The sequence below is a fragment of the Quercus lobata genome, chromosome 4 (genome assembly GCF_001633185.2).
Source record: "Quercus lobata isolate SW786 chromosome 4, ValleyOak3.0 Primary Assembly, whole genome shotgun sequence".
NCBI lineage: Eukaryota > Viridiplantae > Streptophyta > Magnoliopsida > Fagales > Fagaceae > Quercus > Quercus lobata.
This window is the reverse complement of record NC_044907.1, coordinates 47504975-47528666: the sequence shown is the minus strand read 5'-3', so window position 1 is coordinate 47528666 and position 23692 is coordinate 47504975. Positions and strand designations below refer to the sequence as shown.

The window sequence follows — 23692 nt, the reverse complement described above, 5'->3', positions numbered from 1 at the left end:
TTCATCCACTCTCCACCAAAAAGTGAAGTACCCATCTGGTGGCAAGGTGGTGGAGATCGTAGGAAACCAGATTACAGCTCGGCAATGCTTGGTAGCGGCTATACAACATCGGCCAGAAGCAGAGGCCTTGGATATTGCCGACAAGGGGTTATAGCAATTAAAACCCCCAGAGTTACCTCTAGACGTGCTAGCCGCCGAGGTAAAATGTGAAAAGCTGGAGAGAATAATTATTGCAAATGACTTGGAAAAGTTCTTCCAGGTAGGGGCTAAACTACCTTCGCAAGAAAAGGAGATATTGCTGGAATTCCTTAGGGCAAACATAGATGTGTTCGCATGGAGTCCCTATGAAGCCCCAGGCATAGATTCGAGTTTTATTTGTCATCGGCTAAACGTGAATCCTTCCATCGTTCCCAAAAGACAGCCACCTCGGCAACCATCAAAAGAGCACGCCGAGGCTGTCAAGAGTGAGGTGGCCAAGCTAAAGCAAGCTGGGGCTATAAAAGAGGTCTTTTATAGTTAGCCAATACGGTGGTGGTAAAAAAGAAGACTGGAAAGTGGCGGGTATGTGTGGACTTCACGGATCTCAATAAGGCTTGTCCCAAGGATCCATTTCCCATGCCGAAGATAGACCAGTTGGTAGATGCAACCGTGGGTCATCCTAGGATGAGTTTCTTGGATGCTTTCCAAGGATATCACCAAATACCGCTGGTCGTGGATGACCAGGAAAAAACTGCTTTTGTCACCCCAATTGGGAACTACCATTATAAGGTGATGCCCTTTGGTTTGAAAAATGCAGGATCTACCTATTAGCGGATGATGACAAAGATGTTCGAACCGCAACTGGGCAGGAACCTCGAAGTTTACATCGATGATATGGTGGTAAAAAGTAAAGTGGCATCCGAGCATGTGGAAGATCTTACAAATATCTTTGAAATACTGAGAAAGCACAGGCCGCGTTTGAATGCTTCAAAGTGCTCATTTGGTGTAAGCTCGGGAAAGTTCTTAGGGTACATGGTGACTTATAGAGGTATTGAAGTGAACCCGGACCAGATCAGGGCCATCAAGGATTTACAAGTACCTCGGAACCCGAAGGAGGTGCAAAGATTAACTGGAATGACTGCTGCATTGAACTGATTTATTTCTAAATCGGCCGAGAGGTGTCACCCCTTTTTTCTTCTGCTGCACAAGTGGAAGGGATTTGAATGGACAGAGGAGTGTGATGTGGCATTTCAACAGTTGAAGATGTACTTGTCTCAGCTGCTGATCATGTCTAACCCCGAGGTGGATGAAGTGTTGTTTGCTTATTTGGCAGTCGCCCCCCATGCAGTCAGCTTTGTTTTGATACGAGAGGACAATGGCGTCCAAAGGCCGGTTTACTATGTAAGTAAGTCTCTTCATGAAGCCGAGGTGAGGTACTTGTCCTTGGAAAAGGCTATCTTGGCGGTGGTCCATGCAACACGCAAACTTCCGCACTACTTTTAAGCCCATACTGTAATTGTTTTAACCTAGCTACCTCTTAAGTCCATACTCAGAAGTGCCGATTACACTGGAAGGATTGCGAAGTGGGGCACAATCTTAGGTGCTTTCGATATCAAATATATGCCGCGCACCTCGGTGAAGGGAGAGGTCCTTGTTGATCTAGTGGCCGAGTTCGCTGAATGCCCAAAAGAAGCTAGCATGAAGCAAAATAACATGGATGAAAAATCGGTTGGATCAATCTCCACACAACACTCTCCTTCCTGGCGAGTCTATGTGGACGGAGCTTCCAATCAATGGGGTGCAGGACTGGGGCTAGTTCTGATATCCCCAGAATGTGTCATCATTGAGAAATCTCTGAGGCTGGGATTTTCGGCCACTAATAATGAAGCAGAATACGAAGCCCTATTGATGGGAATGAGCATGGTGCAGAAAATGAATGGAAAGGTAGTGGAAATATTCTCGGACTCAAGGTTAGTAGTTGGCCAGACGAAGGGAGAGTTGGAGGCCCGGGACCTAAGAATGGAGGGATACTTAAATCAAGTTAGGCGTATGCAAATGGAGTTTGAGTCTTTCGATCTGTCGCATGTCCCCCGTGGTGAAAATTCTCACGCCGATTCACTGGCAACCCTGGCCACCTCCTCGGTGCGGGATTTTCCTCGGGTAATCATCGTCGAAGATTTACATACCCCCTCCTCACTGGAAAATGAGGTCTGCCAGGTTTATCAAATCAGTTCAGCGCCAAGTTGGATGGATCCTGTATCAAGGTATCTTGAAAGTGACGTCTTGCCCGAGGAGAAAGCAGAGGCTGAGAAAGTACGCAGGCAAGCTCCTCGTTTTTGGTTATCAGAGGACAAGAAGTTATACAGACGGTCTTTTTCTAGACCGTACCTACTTTGTGTGCATCCCGATGCGACAGAGTCAATCCTAGAAGAGCTGCATGAGGGTATTTACGGAAGTCACACAGGGGGAAGATCCCTATCACATCGGGCAATTACACAAGGATATTGGTGGCCAAGTATGCAAAAGGAAGCACAGGAGTACGTTAGGAAATGTGACCAGTGCCAGAGGTTCGCCCCAAACATCCACCAACTGGGAGGAACTCTCAACCCTCTCTCCAGCCCTTGGCCGTTTGCTCAGTGGGGACTGGACATTGTCGGCCCTTTTCCTAAGGCCATGGGGAACAAGAAGTACTTACTGGTCGGCACAGATTACTTCACTAAGTGGGTTGAAGTGAAACCTTTGGCTAATATCAGACACGCGGATGTTAAGAAGTTTATCTGGAAGAATATTGTCACGCGATTTGGAACTCCACGCACCCTTGTCTTGGATAACGGCCTTCAATTTGACAGTAAGGCCTTCAGGGAATGCAGGAGTTGCCCCATGTCCTTTGGACCTATCGAACAACGCCTCGGCGGTCAACAGGGGAGACTCCTTTTTCCATTATGTATGGAGCTGAGGCCATCATCCCTCTGGAAACTGGGTTCCCCACATTAAGAACTAGCACCTTTTCCACGGACAGTAACGATAGGCTGTTGGAAAAGAGTCTGGACTTAATCGAAGAGCGAAGAGAGAGTGCAATGGTTCGATTGGCATACTACCAGCACAAGCTCAAGCGAGGCTATGATGTTCATGTGAAGCTGAGACCATTATCCGTAGGAGATCTGGTGCTGAGAAAGGTTCTGGGAGTTACCAAGAATCCAGCCTGGGGAAAGTTGGGACCTAACTGGGAAGGGCCCTATCAAATTACTTCTGTAACTGGAATAGGAGCCTACTATCTAGAAGACTTAGATGAAAGAGCTGTACTCCATCCTTGGAATGTAAATAACCTCAAAAGGTATTATTATTAATAAGAGTCGTCTAGTTTGGATTTTTCCTTTAATTTACATTAGTAATGCATCCTGTGTTCCCATGCCAAATGATATGTATTGAAATGTTAAACAGAAACTAAGTTATGTCAGGTCCTCAGATCACAAACTTAGTGGAAATTAACGTCCTATGATATGTATTGAAATGTTAAACAGAAGCTAAGTTATGTCAGGTCCTCGGACCACAAACTTAGCGGAAATTAACGTCCTATGATGTGTATTAAAGTGTTGAATAGAAACTAAGTTATGTCAGGTCCTCGGACCACAAACTTAGTGGAAATTAACGTCCTATAATATATATTAAAGTGTTGAACAGAAACTAAGTTATGTCAGATCCTCGGATCACAAACTTAGTGGAAATTAACACCTTGTAACATGTATCGAAGTATTAAAAAGGAATCTATGAACGTCATTTAATGTACAATCAAGGTACTGAAAGCATAATTTCATCCAGTTTTTGAACTTTTATAAAAAGCTACAATTGATTGGAAAGAATACATACGTATCTGAAACGTCTCCCTAAGACCCCGTTGTATTAATGCTTAACATCTATTTTTAGTTGCCAATTGGTGATGTTTATAAGTAGAATTGCCCCATGCAAACAAAAGATAGTTGAAATGAGTCCATCCAAATTACAGTGACACGGTGAACAAGTACAAAATTAGCAAAAAGCAACAAGAGCGGTTAGAAAATAAACATAAGAGTCCTTACTAAATTTCTAATTGGACTACAAAACAATTCCTACTTTTTTAATCTGAGTTGGATCTTAGGGGCCTGGCTGGTAGATTTATCTGCCTCCGAAGTAGTGATTTTCGCTTTATCTTTAGAAATGCCCCCAGTTGGCAAGACTGTAGAAGCCAAGTCCTGTTGAAAAGTTTGGGAGGTCGTCTTTGCCTCTGAAGCAGTTGCAGTCTTGTCCAAGGAAGCTCCTGGAAGGGTAATTCCCCCTTTGGCTGATTCTGGCTGGCCAGAGAGGGGAAAATTGTGAGGCAAAACCTTCTCATTGGGGTTAATGACGGGAGGAGGAGCTTCAACTTGATGGGGTAGAAGAGTTGAGGGACGGATCGCCTCAAGATAGGATACGTTCTCTGGCTTACGCAACTCAGACGAAGCCTTCACCCCAGCACAGTAAGGGCCTCATCCCAAGTTTTTGCGCAGTAGATACGGCACACCGCTGGAACCTCAGCTTTCAAAGCCTCCTTAGTCTCAACTATGCCAACCTTATAACCTCTCTACTCAGCTTCATTCATTGCCCGTTCGGCCTCGGTTTTTGCTTTCTCGGCTTGCTCCCTGGACTTTTCGGCTCGCTCCCTTAGCTTTTGAGTTTCCTCCGAATGCTTCTTAAGAACTAGGACTTGTTCCTGAGCCTTCTTTAGTTCGGCATTCGCCTAACGCAGGCGGTTCCCCTGGTCCTCGGCCTGCTTTTGATAGCCTTCTAGTGCCGACTCGGCGCTTTTGCGAGCTTGCTCTTTAGCCTGTAACTTTTTCATTGCATCGGCCAAGTCCTGTTCAAGTTTGGACAAGGTCTGTACAGCCGTTGTCCATCTCTTCCTTTCATCGTCTAGCTGATTGGAATAGGCGTTGAGCATCTTATCTAACTTGAAAGTATTTTGGATAATCTATAGAAAAGAGGTTAACACTATAGTCAGTGAAAAGTAAATATTGGTGAGTAATGATCATAGAAAGAAAAAGACAAAAAGTCAGCTCCTTACCATGCCCAAATATCTTTTATTATCGAGGATGAGTTCATTCTTCCTTATATTCTTTATTTCGGCCATATCTTTTGGGAGCAATAAGGCTTCCTCTTTGGCCGAGGCTACGTGGCACCCTATGCCGCCGTTAAAGTCCCTTATAGATGCATCATCTCGCAAGGGCTCCCCACTGTGCATAGGTGCTGGCAACCATGCTTGTGGTTCAGAAGGTTGGGAATCAGATCCCTCTTAACCCCGCATAGCTTGGTGCCTGGTTTTTTGTTGCTTTGCAGCTCGTTGGGCATCCTCCTCGCGAGTAGGACGAGACTTGCCCATGTCTGCCACCTCCTTGCCCTTCTGTTCCCTATGCCTTTTTAGCTCGGCAGCGTTAGGAAGGGCTGGTTGAGGAGATTGACGAGGAGGTTGGCGAGGAGCAAGAGGAGGAGACCTAACGGGAAGAGATGAAGCCTGTGATGGTGTTGATTTTGCAGGCGCACTCTTTCCTGGCTGACCTTCCATCAACTCCAGCAAGCTTCTCTGGGGTTTTCTCTATATCCCCATCTCGTTAGGATCTTCCCCGGAGCTTATGGGCTGATCGAAAATCCCAAAGTCGTCCAAGGATTTAGAAACCTCTACAACCTCTTCCTCGTCTTTTTCTTTTTCCTTTCTCCTTTCTATTTCCTTTTCTTTGAGGGTAGGCAGGGATGAAGAAGTTCCTGCCGAGACGCTGGCTACAAAAAGAGGCTCTGTGCGAGATGTATACTAGGGAAGTGGAATGCCTTTTGGAACAATGAACCCTTCGTAGGCAACACTGATACGGTGAAGCCGAGGGTCGCGGGCTCTGATCACGCCCTTTGGCGCCTGAAAAGCAAAAGATAGGGGGGTATAGCCGAGAATTAAGTGTGCTGCCCAGAGCTGATCGTTAGCTTCGTTCACGTATATCTCGGCTCTTAGTAATTTATCCAAGCTCGCCTTATTGACTAACTTAAGATTGGGCTTCGTGTAACATCTATCTGCAAAACCGTTGAGTCGAAGATGAGCGTTGTTGGAGATAGAAATACAAAAAAAGAAAAAGAAAAAATAAACAAAATGTGCGTGCAAACTAAATGTTGTAGATCTATGACTACACACCCACTTGGTGTTCCCTCTACTGTGGGGCAAGGCAGACCATCGTGCCATTCCCTAGAAAGGATAAGGAAATCCTCCTTTATGTTCTTGTTTGAAGTGGGAAGGCACTGAATCAGCCTCACCTCGGGATATCTCGACTTGAGATAATACCCATGTTTGGTTAAGTGATGGAGATTGTACACTCAATTCACGTCATGATGGGTTAGCTTTAGATCCATTCTCTTGTTTAAAGCATCTATACTTCTCAGGACCCTAAACATATTTGGAGCACATTGGGTGAGGGATAGCCTAAAGAAGTTAAGGTAATTCCTAGTGATACTACCCATGGGGATAGTCATCCCGCCTTCTATAAAGGCAATCATGGGAATAACTACTTCCCCGATTCGTCTGGCATCAGCCCATTCCCCTTGGGCTACGTACCTCATACCCACCGTTGAGGGAATCTTATACTTAGAGCGAAAATTCCTAATACCTTCCTCGGATTCAACTAGACATCGAAATGGATTCTTCTGTTTCCCCATTTTTCTAGAGGATTTAGTAGAGAAACTGACGGGTTTAAGATAAAAGTGACAAAAAATTCGAGAAGACTTACAGGTTCAAAGGAAGGACCTTGGACAAAGTGCGATTATTTGTAGACGCCAGGAAAATGACGAAAATGGAAAAAGACAGGTTCAATGTGTGAGCTCTGAAACTATGTAATCATCGAAGGTAAGATACAGAATTAATTTGAGAACGCCTTTATAGTCATATGAGGATTGTGAGGGGTAAAATTCCCTCTCGCAAAACGAGAAAGGCCCTCTACCGTCTGATTTACATCTCACCGTCGAACGTGGGAGACAAGGGCGTTACCAAAATTTAATGCTGCCAAAGTTGAGATGCTGAAGCGTCAGGGGCAGGCCCCAAAACACGAAGGGGTACGGGCTTATGACGTCAAAATCCACCTTTTCTCTCGAAGAGTCGAAAAGCAGGATTTTGAGGGGCTATTGTGGGGGCCAGTCAATCAACAGACTTATTAAGGTTAAGATAATTGGGCCTGTGGCCCATCCGAGGATGCAAATTTGTCCGAGGAGGCCCAAGTCAGATCGTAAGGGTAACCACATGAAAGGAATAGTGAATAATACGAAAGGTGAGTTCGGTATTCGTCTGAGGACACAGTCCTCCTTGGTAGAATGATTACGAGGACAATCAGGACACCGTCTTCTTACAATCATACCTCGGAACTATGTCACCACTAAAAGTGAGATAAGGGACCAAGGGTACGAAAGAGAAGGCAAACAAATATCTATAACCGCAGCTGCCTCCGCATTAATTGTCTTTCAACCAACTCTCTGGCCGCATTAATGTAGAGGTGATACCTAAACAGTGATGAAGCAGCCTTACAGCTATTCACAGGAGGTTCCAGGAAGTGTTAGATGGGACAGAAAGAAATCATCCAAACCCAACTTACACGTGTGCGGTGAAGATGGTACGAAGGGGATAGTATATAACATGAAAGAATAACTCGCCAAGAAAGGGGGGATAAGAAAACAAGAGAGAAAAAAGAATACGGAGAAGACAGACCAAAAAAGAAAGGAAACTTAGAACATCACTTGCTCAAAGAGATACTCATACTGACCTCAGTTTTAACCCATCTATAAACGTGGGGTGAATCGTTTTTCTTTTGAAGTGTTAATCTAGCCCTTACATACCCACGCTCTACAAATTACATTGTTTGGGCCATTTACGTACGAACCCAATACTCGTTTGGGGTTGTTGCAAATCGAGTCCATACAGTGTCATTCCAACAAATAATAAATTAGTATTTATATTAATTTTTGTAATTGATGACATATCAATTTATAAGACTTATGTAGTAAAATCTCTATCATACCTCATATCACTCATTCAATTAGGAGAATGAATAAGAGTTGAGAGAGGGTAGAGAGCTCTCGACTAAGATTAAAATAAAAAAATGAGTTAATTTAGTACTGTGATTGTTTTGGTTTGGTTAAGAGAATAATGTGTTTGGTTATTAATCAAATACCATTTTGGGTTTATTTATAACAATAGTTTGGTATAAAGTTAATTTTTTTTAAACTATTATATAATTTGTAGGGCATTTAAAAGTCTTTAAAAAAGATATATCTTTGTTATCCAAAAAAAATGATATAACCAATAATAACAATTATTATTATTATTTTTTAAACCAATCTTTATATTATAATAATATGCTCCTTTTTGAATGTGTATGCCTAGATATATTGAAAAAAATGGATGCAAAAAGGTAGAGGTTAAAAGCTTAACACATGTCCTAAAGGTGGTGGAATCAAAACTGTAAAAGACAACGTCTGAAGGGTTATAGAAATTACTTTCTTCATTTATTACTCTCACGTAAGCTAAGCGGATAAAACAAGAAATGAAAATTAGGTGGACCAAACTAGATCTGTTGAACAAACGAAGAGGACAAAGAAGAAGAAAGAAGAAGAGATAAAATTTTGAAGAAGGCAGCTTGGTAAGGGGTGGTCTGATGAATTTTTGTATACTAAAGGGTTTTTTTTCAAAGGTTTCTTTTTGGGGGGGAGGGGGGGGGGGGGGGGGCATGACCCCCCTCAGTTCCAAGGTAGGTCCGTCTCTGTTTGCAGTGTATATTGGGTTTGGTTTGGTTTTTTTTTTTTTTTTTTTTTTTTTTTTTTTTTTTTTTTTTTAGAATCTGTGGGTTTGCTTTACTGTTTACCATCTGTTGGATTGTTTTTTTTTTTAGATTGGGTTTGCTTTACGTTTAGGATTGATGTTGGGCTTTTTTGTGGCTTGCTCTTTACAATTTTTTTTTTTTTTTTTTTTTTTTTCAGATTTTAGTTCAAAATTTTTTTGGGCTATTTTTTTTTTTTTGCTTGAAAGTAGAACAAATAATTTAAAAAAAAAATTTGAGAGCATTCCTCTTTTTTTTTGTCTTTTTTTTAAGGGTAAACAAATAAAAAAAATTTAATTATTATATATAATTTTTTTTTTCCAAGTCAGGTGTTCCTAGGAATATCCTGACTCCAACGTGACGTTGTTACTGTACATACATACATGTAAGGTTTAGAGTTTAGAGTCTTCAGACATTAAATTGATAGATGGCACTTAAGTGTAAAATGTTGCTCACATGGATTCAGACCAAAAAATTGTAACACACACACCCCAAATAAAGCCACATGTTTTTAAAGATAAGATGATAAAATTATCTTTCCAGAAACAGATCAATGCAACACCAGGCAACGTGACATATCAACAGAAGATTCAGATGTGGTTTCATTCAGTAGAATGCTACCATTGCCCAAGCATTCCTTTTGTATTGATTTGCAAGTTGTTGCTCAATTCTCCTGTGTCTCTGCACCCAATCGTCCCCTAACAAATCCTTGGCTTCTGACTTGAAAACAGATATTAAAGAAGCACCAGTATTCTCATTTTTACAGACTTGAAAACAGATGTTAAAGAAGCACCTCCGGGTTCCTAACATAATGTAGAAAGCATATACCATTCTATATGGGACCGAAACAAAAGGGTAGCATATAGGATGATTTCAAAATTAAAGAATATTTGAATTGATATCTTTAAAAGATTAATAGGTGGCACCAAAGAATAAAAGGCTATCTGCAAAATTTATCATCTTCTCCTGCCCCTAAAAAATTGTCAATTTCTTTCTTCAATTAAAAGAAACGCATTTTGAATTTTATAGGAATAATTTATATAATCAAAGAAAAGTAGCAGTCTAAAGAACCTGGCAAATACATCACATTTAGGCAAAATTTATCCACCTCATTCTGAACAACCTAGTAAATACAAGAAATTTCTTTAAAGAGGGATTCTTTGAAAACTATGAATGGATTACAATCAAAATGAGAGGGATTCTATGAATTATACAATAGAATGAATACCACTAGCTCCAAGTATCCTAGACTTTTCAAACAACAATCTCAACAACAAAATTTTTAGCTCCATCGAAAATAAAATGAAATAATTATAAATTGTCCCTCCTAGCCTTGTCATCTACTCTAGTCCCAATGAGTCACAAGCAGCAATCTTAGTGCAGGTTTCTATGGATTAGTAATATCAACTATACCTTTGAGTGAAGCTCCCGCATTATCTCATACATGTCCAAAAGTACAAATAACTTCTCTGGTGATCTTTTGCTCTTGGCAATTGCATCCCCAAAATTATGTAGCACTGAAACACTGCTTCCAGTGACCTCACCAAAACACTGATCCTTGAGAGAATCAAAGTAAGAGAATCAAAACATTCAAATATTTGATCACAAACTATCCGCTCTCCAGCATAAATTAGTTTGACCTATTCATGCATAACCAGATATTTAGAGCATGAAAACTACCAAATTTGTTCAATTTCTAGACAAGTAATTACAGCAATATGCATGAAATGAATCCAATTCCCAATTTTGGCCTCCAAAATCTCCAATTGCATCTTCTAAACATCCTCTTTGCTAGGATTTTCAACTCCCAATTTTCAGAGGCTTTCTTCTAGAACTGAAGAACAAGTATCCCTATATAAAACAAGACAGTACTTGTTGAACATCTTGATACTTAAAAAATAATATGTGTGTGTGTAATAACAACAAAACCTTAAGTTTCAAAATTATGGAGTTCACTAGGGATGTTCAATAGACTTAGCTGGGTTGACCACATGTATTCATTTCCATCATTCTATGCTATCCAAAATCATAATTCTTTGTCACTTCCTTAACTAACATGTCCTTGTATTATTACTTTCTCCAATGTAATGTGTGCATCCAATTCTACACCATATATATTAGAATGCAAATTTCATATTGGATTAGATCAATGAGGGAAAATAACAATGCCTACATATGTCAATTATCTACACCATCTCCGTGAATAATCCAAATCCATTAGAAGAAAATTGTAAATATTAGGTACAACAATTCACTAGCAAGCTTTAATATTAATGATATAATTACAATGCCAATGAAGGAACAGGCAAACAACATGGGAATTGCAAATTGGATCAGTTTTAATAATCCTAATATATACACAACCTTATACTGCTAAACAAACTTAGATTTCCCAATACAAATTTAGCTGAGCCCATGGTTTTAAAAACCGGACTGATTTGGCCAGTTCAATCGGTTTAACCGAGAACTGGATACTAATCCAATCCGGTTATTTAGTAAAACTGAAATGAAGAAAAAACGGAAAACACCAGTAATGATGGTTCAACTAGGAAAACCGAAAACTAGGATGGTTGAATTGTTTTTGTTAAATTAGTGAAACATATCTAGAGTCGTGCGTTTTGCAGAAAAATCTAGTTGTTTTTTTTTTTTCCAAATATGCGTCTGTGATGACTGAAGTAAAGCATGGCATCAAAGGTTAGCCTCTTGGAGCAATCAAGATTTCAAACCATGTGTGGAAACACAGATCTTCACACACAAAGAGTGAAAAATTTTCAGATATTCATAGAAAAAGAGAGGTTGAAAATTATTTTTTGGAATTGGGAAAAGGAGAGTTGGAGAGGCCACGAAGCAAAGCACGAACCCGGTATTGCTTGAATTTCTTGAAATGAGCTTCTTCTTTAGAAAGAGGGAGAGACTAGAGAGAGATTAATAAACAAAACAACATAGGGTCTGTTTGGGATCCGCTTATTTTGTTGAAACTAAAAACTTTTTGTTGAAAGTACTGTAGATAAATGTAAAAGTTAACTGAAATAGTACAGTGGAACCCATAAATAGTACTAAAAAGTGCAGTAAGGCCCATAAATAATAGCAAAAATAAACTGAATAGTAAAATAAACTGACTATTTAATTTGGAGCCAAACACATACTAAACCTCTACTTTTACAAATTGTGTGCTCTGCTAGCCTACTAATGCTAGCTGTATACACAACAAATCAATGAGAGCCACACCTTTGTTTTTTAGTTTTTAATTTAGAATCAATGTGAGCCACATAATTTTGATATTCTTTTAAGCCTTTACTTTTTGTTTTTGTTTTACTAAGCATTCTGTACATTGTACTACTACTTCTCCTCAAAAAATTATAATATATAATATATATTACCACTACTTGATAATTATGATTTAGCTTTTGATATTCACGGAATTTAGTGTTTTTTTTTCTTCTTATGATAATTATGATTAGGGAAAAAAGTAGTAGTTTTAATTAATTAAGTGAATAAACTTAAAAAGTACTTAATTTTTCTCTAGCATTTATTCATTAATATATGTATATATATATATATATATATACACATATAAATAAAAAATAAATTTTTTATTCTTAAGATTACAATTGAACATATGTGATGGTCCATTTTGAAGAAAAATAATTAAATCTAAATAAAAGTATCACTAAATGTTATGTTTTTACATTTTGTTATTTTTTTTTTCTAAATATAAGATGTGAAAACTCACATAAATTTTTTGCAAATTTTTACCTACATATTATTAGTAATAAACTTATTATATTTTTATTTTTTTTTTATCATTATAAAATTATAAAATAAATATTTATGATGTCATTGATCGACCAAAAAATTGGTAACCAGTCACTTTTTCAATTCTTTGATCGTACCGGTTTTTAAAACCATAGCTGAGCATAGTCTACAATTCTCAAATTGTTATCACGAAGTCCTAGCTGTTCTCCCCCCCCCCCCCTTTTTGGATTACATATTATATTATTATATTAGCTACTCTAAATTCAGAATCCCAGTAACTCGGAAGAATTCTACTAGATAGTTTCTCAAGTAAGTTTAATGGAATTTAGAGTAAGAACTAAGAAGATGTTTTCCTTGCTTTGTCTTCTTTCCTCTTTGTTCTACTTCTTTTTTATAATTTATATATATATATATATATATATATAAAATTGAAGTCTTTACCTTTTTGTTGATCTCATCAAAATTTATCACAACATTATCATTATTGAAAAAAAAAAAAAAAAAAAAGGGAAATATTTCAGCTAAAATCAAACTATTTTCCACATCACCCGATACTATTTTCCACAATGGTGAAAATCAAACCCCCGATACCCAAAAATTTCAAATTAAAAACAAAGCTCCCAAAAACTTTTCTTCTCCTTCCCCAAAAGGCCAAAACCAAACTCTGAACGCCATTCTCCTTCTCCACTCTCTTCTCTATTTCTCCCCCTCATCTCTCTACTCTACCCTTTCAGCCTCCTCGATTTTTTTTTTTTTTTTTTTTTTCAATTCAATACACCGTATCGCAAAGAGGTGAAAATCAAACCCAATAAAACCCTAAACCTCTTCAAGAACTGACTACCACCAAATCTCACCGTTACAGTTTGCTCACTCAAGCCCCAATATGTGTAGAGGAATTCTCTCTGATTCGCTACCCAAAAGTGAGTGTTGCCCCAAAATCTCCCGGTTCAATTTCTCAAGATGATTCCACTAGCTTTGAATCTTTCAGGTACGTATCAGATCACCTTGAATCCTCAATCTTCCCTATCTTCTTCCTTTTTTGTTGTTGTTGTCCTAAGCTCTTTGCTTATGAATAATTTGTGGTTTTTGTTTCCATGGTTTCTGAACATTCTTGAATTAGGATGAAATCAAAATGACTTTCAGGTTTGATTTGGGGTTTTTATTAGTTTTGGGGTTTGGGGGTTCCTAATTAGGGTTTGCTGCAATTATAGATTTCAATTGCTAATATGTTTTCCTCTCTGTTCTTTTTTGTTTTTCCCAGGGAAACACCATAGAAGATAAAATTCTACCTAGGCTTTGTCTCTTGGCGTTTTGAGGAATGGTTAGTGATGTATTTAATTTAATTTTAGGATTTCCTCCCTAACCTGTTCTCTTTATTTATTTGTTAGTAGGAGTGAAATTGTGGTTTAGCACTTTGGTTTACTAATTTGTGTTCTTTTAATTCAAAGCTTCTGAATAAGGTTTTAAATATAAGCTGTTCTCAAATAGCCGTTCTCTCTATGTTTTTTACCTTCTTCTTTTACTCTCTTAGCCGTTCTTTCTGCCTCTCTCAATTCTCAAAACAACTGTTCTCTCTTTTTCTCTAAAACCAACCATTACCCATCATAGCCATCAGCCCATCACAAAATCTCCAATGTCATAACAAGCAGCACAGTATTGTTAGTGCTACTTTTGTTAGGTTTTTGCTAATACTGTTGTTGGGTATTGTTAATTTTACTTTTGTTAGGTTTTTTCTTTTCTTTTTCTTTTTTGGATTTAATTTTGTAAATTATTATTTGGGTTCATGTGGATACCACTTAGAAACTTGATTTTAGGGTATAGTTTCTCTTCTAGATATAAATTCGAAATTCATAAGAAATTTTAAATTCTTATTCTTTTTGGTTTCCATTTGGAATTTATAGGTTCTAATTTGAACCAAAATGGAACCACAATAGACTTTGGGTTGGTGCATTGAGATTAGAGTTTGGTATTGGTTTCTTTTGAATAGTGGGTTCAGGTTTGATTTAGAGGTGGATCTGTGATTATGAGGTCATATGTTAGATATTTTTATTGATTTAGTAGACTATTGGTGGTGGGATTGGTATTGAACTTGGACTTGGACTTAACGTTTTGGTATTTAAGTTTTGAAGACAATTTCAGGTTTTGCAAATGGGATAGGTTTATATAGTAGAAAGCAGATGAATTGAATCACAATGGTCTTTTAGATTATGTATTTGAAAGTTTAAGGGATATTGAGAAGAAGGTTTGATTTTTTTAAGATTTATTTCATGGTGGGTTTGTACACTGAGATTAGAGTGTGGGACATTCTTTGCAAATTTGAAATTTATCATTGAGAATGAATTGTGGTTCAGTGAATTTGGGTCTAATTTAAAAGTGGTCTTGGTCTTAGGTTTTGTCCCAAAAAAAAAAAGATTTATACCAGACAACAGCAGTGGCTACCACTGCTGCATAAGATTGGTTTACAAAACTAAGGTGGCCATTGGAAGTTGTCATGGTTTTTAGTGCTGAAGCTCGCTTATTTTTAATGTAATTGATGTTTTGTTGTACATTCATGTTACTAAACTCATCCAAATAGAGATTGTAGTAATGCACGTCAATGACTACATGATTGAAGTTTCCAGCATATGAGAGTAGCTCCTTTGGATCAGCATTCGCCAACTGGTTTGAGAGGATCACATAAGCACTTGGTTTGTGCTTTCTCACAGCATCATATCCGATTTATAATAGCTTTTAAGGTTGTCTAGAGTGACTCCTGGTGCATGAGGTTTGTTCATTAACTCAATTGGTGCAAGACTTGGAATATTGGCATACCTGAACAAAAACAAGGTCTAATTTACAATTTAGGGAACATTCAAAATTCATTAGTTGCTCTTATTGAAGTGGTCTATATTGCATATGTGGTCTGTCACTCTTAGAGAGCATTCTCAAACCATTTTATCAAAAAAAAAAAAAAAAAAAAATTTGCAGTAAATCAAACATATGGTATTTATAATAAGAATAAAAGTTGAGTTTATTGAACCTTTTTGTTAGGAAGTTAATGATTGCTTATTAAAAGCTAATCAAGATCTAATATTTTAGATGGTTTTGTAGGATCATCAAGATCTATTATTGCTTAAATTTTATAAATTTTTTCTGCAATTAGATAATGCAATTGGTCTAAATGATTGATAGGATGCTTTTAAATGCATATATAATGGCTGCATGATAATGATTTTTAGTTATTTGAGTTCTAAAATTATCTACAAGTTAATTTGTAACATCGACATGTTTAATGTTGGCGATGCTCTTTTATTTCTCAGAAAGGAGTTGATATTACTATTTCAAGAATAATTCTATGTTCTTACATGAAAGCATCTGTTAGTGGAGAAGGTTTTGAATTTACTACTTAATTCAGTTGAATTTGTGCTGTATATTATGTTTGATAATATTCGTCAGGAAAATATAAGGATTATCTGTTATTCATCCTCTCAACAAATATGTAATCCATGAAAATACGTGATTTTTGTTATGATAAGTAGAAAAGCTGGAAGCCCTACTCTGATTTGGATACATTGTCATTGGCCTCGATTTTTTATTTTGTTGTTGCAAATGAATTTCTTGTCAAAGTTTGTGTGTACACTGTACAGTACATGTATTTTGTAAGACTAAGTCTAAGACCACATGAAATTTTTGGTTCATATCATTTGTAATTTCTGGACTACATTCTATGCAATGTTTTCTTTCTTTCCCCAAATATTATGACTGCATTTTAATTAGCTTTATTATGGTACAATGTCAGACCTTGGTACCATAAAATGGTTTATTGCTGTTTGAAATACAGGGATTACTGGAATACTTTGCAATAGATTTTTCCGTGATTTTGATAAGTAAGAGAATTATATTAAAAACCTCAAAAAAACAAAAGGACAAACAGAGAGTACAGAGGAGGAAACAAAAAAGAAGAAGAAAAGTAGAACACAAGAAAACAAGCGAAGCCAACAAAGAACTAATTACAAAGAAGAGAACTAAGGAACATAGGGATAGAATCACTAGAGGTGAGTCCCCAAGCCCTAGACCAATCAAAAAGAGAGCCAGTAAAGTAAGCAAGCAGTTGGTCATTAGTTTTGTCCCTGTCCTCAAAAGTACGCCAGTTTCGCTCCCTCCAAATGCACCACATTAGGCACAACGGAGCTAGATTCCAAACTCTAGAAGAGTGCTTTCCGAGCCAGTTCCACCAGCCGAAAAGCGTATCTGCAATCGATCTTGGCAAGACCCAAGAAATCCCAAAAGATCTAAACACCAGGCTCCACAACTGAAAAGCTTTTCCACAATGAAGAAGCAAGTGATTCGCCGTCTCCCCATTACTACAGCACAAAATACACCGATCAACAAAATCGAAGCCTCTACACCGCAGAATGTCCCCTGTAAGAATCTTTTCCCAAGTTGCAGACCAGACAAAGAAGGAGACGTGCATAGGAGCCTTAACCTTCCAAACACCTTTCCAAGGAAAGATAATAGGCAAGGGACATCGAAGCTTATCATAGAACGATCGAACATCAAAATCCCCTTTCTTTGACAGTTTCCAAATCATACGGTCTCTTTGCTCAGAAAGAGGTAAATTAGAACCCAGGGAATGAAGGAAATCATCCACAACACCCGACTACCAATCATTCGGATTTCTAAGAAGGAGAACCTTCCAACTTCTCCGGGCCTCGGTTCCCAGATGCTCGAGAGACGAGGCTACAGATGCCTCCTTATTAATAGCAATCCCATACACTACCGGGAAGGATAGATGGAGAGGTAAGTCCCCACACCATTGATTCGTCCAAAACTTCACCCTATCCCCCGCCCTTACCTCGAATCGGATGTGTTTGGAAAACACCTCCCAACCTTTCCGGATACTTCTCCATAAACCACACCCATGAACACCCCTGCCTAATTTGGACGACCAACCCCCCCACTCTTCCCCAAACTTCAAAGCTATAACCCTCCGCCAAAGACGAGTCTCCTCAACCCCAAACCGCCATAGCCATTTTCCTAGTAACGCTTTATTAAACGTAGTTAACTTCCTTATACCCAAACCACCATTAACCTTAGGAGCACACACCTTATCCCACCCCACCAAATGAATCTTCGAATCCCCCCACAAGAAGTCCCTCTAAATCTTCTCAATCTTATTAGCCACATGCGAGGGAATGGTAAAAAGGGATAAATAGTAAGTAGGAAGGCTAGAAAGCGTACTCTTAAGCAGCGTCAACCTACCACCTTTAGATAAATACAACTTCTTCCACCCGGCCAATTTCCTCTGAAATTTCTCCAAGATAGGATTCCAAATAGAAGGGGACTTATGGGAAGCCCCCAACGGCATACCAAGATAGGTCATAGGCAAAGACCCAATCCGACAACCCAGAATCTCTGCCAAGGCATGAACGTTATTAACCTCCCCTATAGGAACCAGCTCGCTCTTCGAGACATTAACCTTCAAACCTGTCACAGCCTGGAAACAAAGGAGAAGCATCTGCACATGAAGGATCTGCTCCACATCCGCATCACAGAATAGAATAGTATCGTCCGCAAACAGAAGATGCGAGACACATTCCCCTACACCCTGACTACCAACAGCTTGGAAACCTTTGATCAAGCCAGCACCTTCTACTCTTTTCAACATCCTACTTAAAACCTCCATCATAACCAAAAACAGCATTAGAGATAGCGGGTCCCCTTGTCTTAGACCCCTCGTACTCCCAAAAAAATCGGCTGGCGCCCCATTAATCAAAATAGAAAACTGGACCGTAGAGATACAAGTGCGAATCCATCTACACCATTTTTCCCCAAAGCCCATTCTCTTCAAAAGATCTAGGAGAGCCTCCCAATTCACATGATCGTAAGCTTTCTCAATGTCAAGCTTACAAATAATCCCCGGAATCTTGCTCTTAACACGACTATCAACACACTCATTAGCAATAAGAACTGAGTCAAGAATTTGTCTACCTCCCACAAAACTATTTTGAGACTCAGAAATCAGTTGATCTAATACCTGTTTCAACCTATTTGCCAAAACTTTCGACAAAATCTTGTACTAGCTCCCCACCAAGCTGATAGGCCTGAAGTCTCGAATATTAGAAGCATCATTTTTCTTAGGAATAAGAGCTATAAAGGTCGCATTCAGAGACTTCTCAAACTTACTATGATGATAGAACTCCTCAAAAACTGCTAGAACATCTCTTTCCACCACTCTCCAGCAATGGTGGAAAAAAGCCATAGAGAAACCATCTGGACCTGGAGCTTTATCTCCCCCCAACTTATTAAGAGCTAGAAGAATCTCCTCCTTCTCGAACCTCCTTTCAAGCCAACCCCTCTCCGACCCATCTATCTGATCAAACTCCAGACCTTCCACAAAGGGCCTCCACTCTTCCGACTCCTGGTACAAATTTTTATAAAAATGCACAACCTGAGCGGCCATCTTAGACTCCTCCTCATAAATCACCCCATCCACCTCCAAAAAACTCAGGTGATTAAACCTTCTCCGGGAATTAGCCATCTTATGGAAGAATTTAGTGTTGTTATCTCCTTCCTTAATCCATAGCATCCTGGATTTCTGTCTCCAAGAGATTTCTTCCAAGGAGAGAAGATTCTCAACTTCAGATCTCGCCACCGCTCTCTCACAAGACTCTGCATCAGAGAGACCGAACTCCCCTTCCTTGGCATCTAAAGAATTCAAAGTCTCTAATAATTGAGACTTTTTGCGACCAACATGACCAAACTCCAAACGATTCCACCGAACGATGTCCTCTTTCAAGGCCTTCAATTTTTTGGCAAACACAAAACTAGGAGTGCCAGAGAAAGAATGACGATTCCACCAAGACTCAACTCTATCAATAAAGCCTTCCGTCTTGAGCCACATATTCTCAAACCTAAACGGACTTTTCCCCCTCGCCATTCCCCCCACCTCCACTAGAATAGGGAAATGGTCGGAAACAGGGTGAGGTAAAATCCGTTGGATCACGTCCGGATAATGCTCCTCCCACTCCTGAGACACCAAAACTCTGTCTATCCTAGAAATCGAAGGCCGAACTGACCCTCTAGACCAGGTATAGCTCCCTCCCTCCAAAGGCAAATCAATCAAATTAAGGTCCTCGACGAGCTCCGAAAAAAGTTCTATTGCCGGAGTGAGACGAGAATTACCCAAACGTTCACTAGGGAAGCGGACAATATTGAAATCCCCAATACAACACCAAGGAACATTCCAATATTGCTGAACACCAACCAACTCATCCCACATTAATCCCCTCGCATTGTTATCAATAGGGCCATAAACCCCCGAACAAGCCCAACTAAAATCGTCTCCCACCCCTTGCCACCGAACAGACACAGAGAAAGAACCCACCAAAACTTCCGTCCTTTCTAAAACCCTCCTATCCCACATCAACAGAATCCCACCGGCTGTCTGGACAGCGTCCAAAGCCACCCAATCCACAAAGGGGCAGCTCCACAAATTCCCCACCATCTGCCTGTCCATACCAGTAAGTTTAGTTTCTTGAAAGCAAATTACATCACACTTCCAATCACGTAGTAAATTTTTAACAATAGAACGTTTCCGACGGTCATTCAGACCCCTAACATTCCAAGAGAGAATTTTTAAAATCATAAAAATAAGAAAATCCCAACTGAATATTAGCTCAACAGTCAACACACTACCGGCTGTCATAATTAACCGAAGATTGCAGGTTCCTCAGCTCTCTCTTCCCTTTATCCTTATAGATAACAACTTTTCTAGAGAGAGTAACATTCCTATTCACCGCTTTAGCAGTCTCCGTCTCCTTCTCAATCTTTTGTAACAATGCGATGCATAGCTTCTCATGACGGTTCAAAGGCAACCCCACCAGTTTACTGAAACCAGGGAGTCTATTCTTCACCCATCTTGAAGTATCCAATATATTTTCACACCCCACTGCCTCATTACCACAATTCAGTTCAGTTGACACGGGTATCCCAGAGGGAGTAATAGACATCAGAGGGACAGGTGAGCTATCCTCTCCACCCAAACCCTTATCTGAAAGATTCCATTCTTCCTCCACTAAAACACTCGCCCCAGGGACAGCACACAAAGTCTTTGTGGGTAACTCCACTAACCTGGGTTGCTTAGGTTCAAGGGTAGCAATCGGCGTGAGGCTGACCAAGCCACCATCATCCCTTTCTTGATCCCCCAAAACCACAAGCCCAGCCCTCAAAAAACTCAGGAACACACCAGAAAGGAGACACTCAACCAAAGGCCTCGAAATCGCCATTTCTGCCTTACCCGGAGACACCGTGAGCTCACCGGAGTTAGTTCCAACGGAGGAGAGCTCGTCGGACCTTCCCGGTGAGAACGGCGGCTCGTCGGAGCTGGTTCCGGCGTCACCGGCCTTACCCAGATCCAACGAGAGCTCGCCGGAGCTGGTTCCGGCGTCGCCGACCTTACCCAGATCCAACGCGAGCTCGTCGGAGCTACCGGCGAGAGATGAGCCAATGGCCGCCGGTGGCGACGATGGCTCGCCAGAGCTACAGCCGACGACGAGCTCGCCAGAGCTACCGGCGAGAGAGGAACCATCCACCAAATGCTTAGCGCGCCAGGCCGAAACTCCAATCTCAGAAACATCCATCAACAGGGCCTGGGCTGAGCCTCCACCACCAGCCAACGAGCCCTCACCCACTTCAAAAGTACTTGGGCCAGAGAACACTGGTTTAAGGAAACCCACACTTGGGTCAGTCAGCTCTGGGCTTGTTCCAAGGCCCAAATATGGCTTAACAACAGCCTGTTTAAAGCCCTTAGGAACCCATTTAAGAGAATTAGAAGCATCCGTGACACTCTCCCTTCCAACTGCCCGAGAAACAACTCTGCTCTTCGTACCACCCCTTCTCTTTCTCTCCCAGAAAACCCGCCTCCTTCCTATCACATCAACTTCCACGACAAAACCTCTCCTTGACCAGCCAGCACTCCAAACGTCACTCTTCTTCCTTTTGTCATAAACTTTTGAATTCAAACTACTGCTAGGGACACTGATCCTAGGGTCTGCCAAAGTTTGCTCACCGCCCTCTGCCTCCTCAAGAATGCAGCTCTCCCTCCTAACCCCTCCCTCCCCTTCCATCTTATCAGATAACTTCACCGGAAAATCCCCTACCTTTGCACCTGTGATTCTCAGAATCTCCCCCATCTTCTCCTCTCCTTTAAGTGGTATCTTCCCCTTGACTGAGACTCCTGGTTGCATAGGCTTCTTTCTATCCTCTATTCTTCCATGAAAGCCTTGTACAACTTCAGCAAAAGTTCTAGAATGAGCCTCCAGGTTGAACCTCCATACCTGAGGAATGAATTTGGGGCCATTTTCTCCCACTGCATAGTGAGAAGGGTTCAACACTTTTCTAAGTTCAAGGCCAAAAGCCCTCCAGCCATATCTCTCTTTACCTTCCGGTATGATAATCGACCTCCTTGACCCACCTGTTTTGAGCTCAGTCAACAGCAAGAACTGGCCAAAGGAGTTGGAGCTCCATTGGAGAGTAAAAGTTGTGTCTCCTTCTCTAAGAGTAAAGAACTGTTTGGGGCTCACCCCAACAACAATGTGTTCTATGTTAAACATCAAACAATGTGCTGCGTTCTTGCCCAAAAAAACTGATCTCATGAAGAATTTGCCCCTCTCAAAAATCTGTAACTTAAAATAACGACCCCCTTCCTCTAAAACTAACTGAAAAAGTTTGGACTCAAGGAAGAAACAACGGACCCCCCCCCCCCCCCATTCACTCCTCTATTGTAACTATCAAATTATAAAAAAAAAAAAAAGAGGTTATAGTTTTAAATAAAAGTTAGTAAAAAAAATGTTAAAAGATTCTTGTTCACTACTTTTTAACAAGTTTTTTAATGATTAGACCTACCATTAACACTATTATTGTGAACCAACCAAAAAAGTCAAGAAACCATCCAACAGACAGGATGATGGTACCTCTCCAAGCCTTTAAGCGTGGGGTTTAAGGAGGAGACTCAGGGTTCAAGCGACCAAAATACAATACCTCCTATACACAGAAGAATCATAGCAATTTATGTACAAAAATGTGTTTCCTCTCTTTGGAGAACTCCTATGCAAGAAAATGAGAATGAAAAAGTTGACTAAAATGAATGACCAAAGTCCTATTTATAAACATATATGCACTAGTTCAGAGCAGGCGTAGAGGCAATCGACACTCAACTTTGAAAAAGAAAATGCACAGTGAACATAAATAAATAAATAAAAATGACTGACCCACACCCAACCAACTTAATGCAGGTGGACAGCCTGTGTGGGAATTGTTGTGGGGGGGGGGGGGGGGGGGGGTTGGGGGGGTGGGTTTACAAAAACCCACTTCGTTAAAAGAGTCACGATTCTTTAATTTGGGGATTGTATGCTCTTTATTGTTTTCTTGTTTGAACTTGTTTTGTCTAGCGACTGAGCTTGTAATCAAGATGGCCCTTGTAGATTGCTGAAGTAGTTGGTTAATATAATTATTCAATCTGGTTTCTTGGGTAAATAGAAATGAATGGACGGAATTTGACATGGAGGTAGACACCTTCCAAGAAAAAGAAAAAAGGGAAAATTGAGAAAAAAATTTGAGAAAGAAAAGTGTGAAATATTATGACTTATTCCTTTAATGATGAAATACTATGGATTACAACTTGCAAGTCTTATTGGATAAAATAATCTTCGTATACCTGAAGGAGGTCAAGTATTGTGTGGATTTAGGTTATATATGTGTGTGTGTCTGTGTGTGTGTGTGTTTGTGTTTGGAGTATGGACACCATGGATAGTGAAGGTGTTGGTATGGGCTGTTGCCCTCAACTTCTTTAAAAGGCATGTGTAGTGTCAGTACTTCCGCTCCTCTTATAACAAGAGGACCTAGATTCAATAGCATTGCGTTTATTAAAGATAAATCACTTAGCCAAAGACATAACAGACTGCATCAATTGAGGAAAGACGAAAGGTGGAATTGCCCTAGGATTGGCCAGTGATTTGTCTCAGGTTCTTTAGCATTTAACTATTTATTTATTTGCTTGGGGGTAAAATAATTAAATAAACAAAAAACTTGGACAAGATTTATTTATTTACTATAGCTTAAGTTTA

The 23692-nt window shown here is 39.8% G+C and overlaps 1 long non-coding RNA gene and 1 pseudogene across 1 annotated transcript; one reads left to right on the top strand and one right to left on the bottom strand.

Moving 5' to 3' along the window:
• The window catches only part of LOC115985353, a 30993-nt pseudogene extending 20279 nt beyond the window's left edge, over nucleotides 1–10714 (bottom strand).
• A 2470-nt stretch (nucleotides 10715–13184) lies between these two features.
• LOC115983379 lies at nucleotides 13185–16245 on the top strand. The gene is made up of 3 exons (XR_004090036.1): nucleotides 13185–13575; nucleotides 13849–13908; nucleotides 15887–16245. It is a non-coding gene; the product is annotated as an uncharacterized LOC115983379 (long non-coding RNA).
• The last annotated feature ends 7447 nt before the right edge of the window (nucleotides 16246–23692 follow it).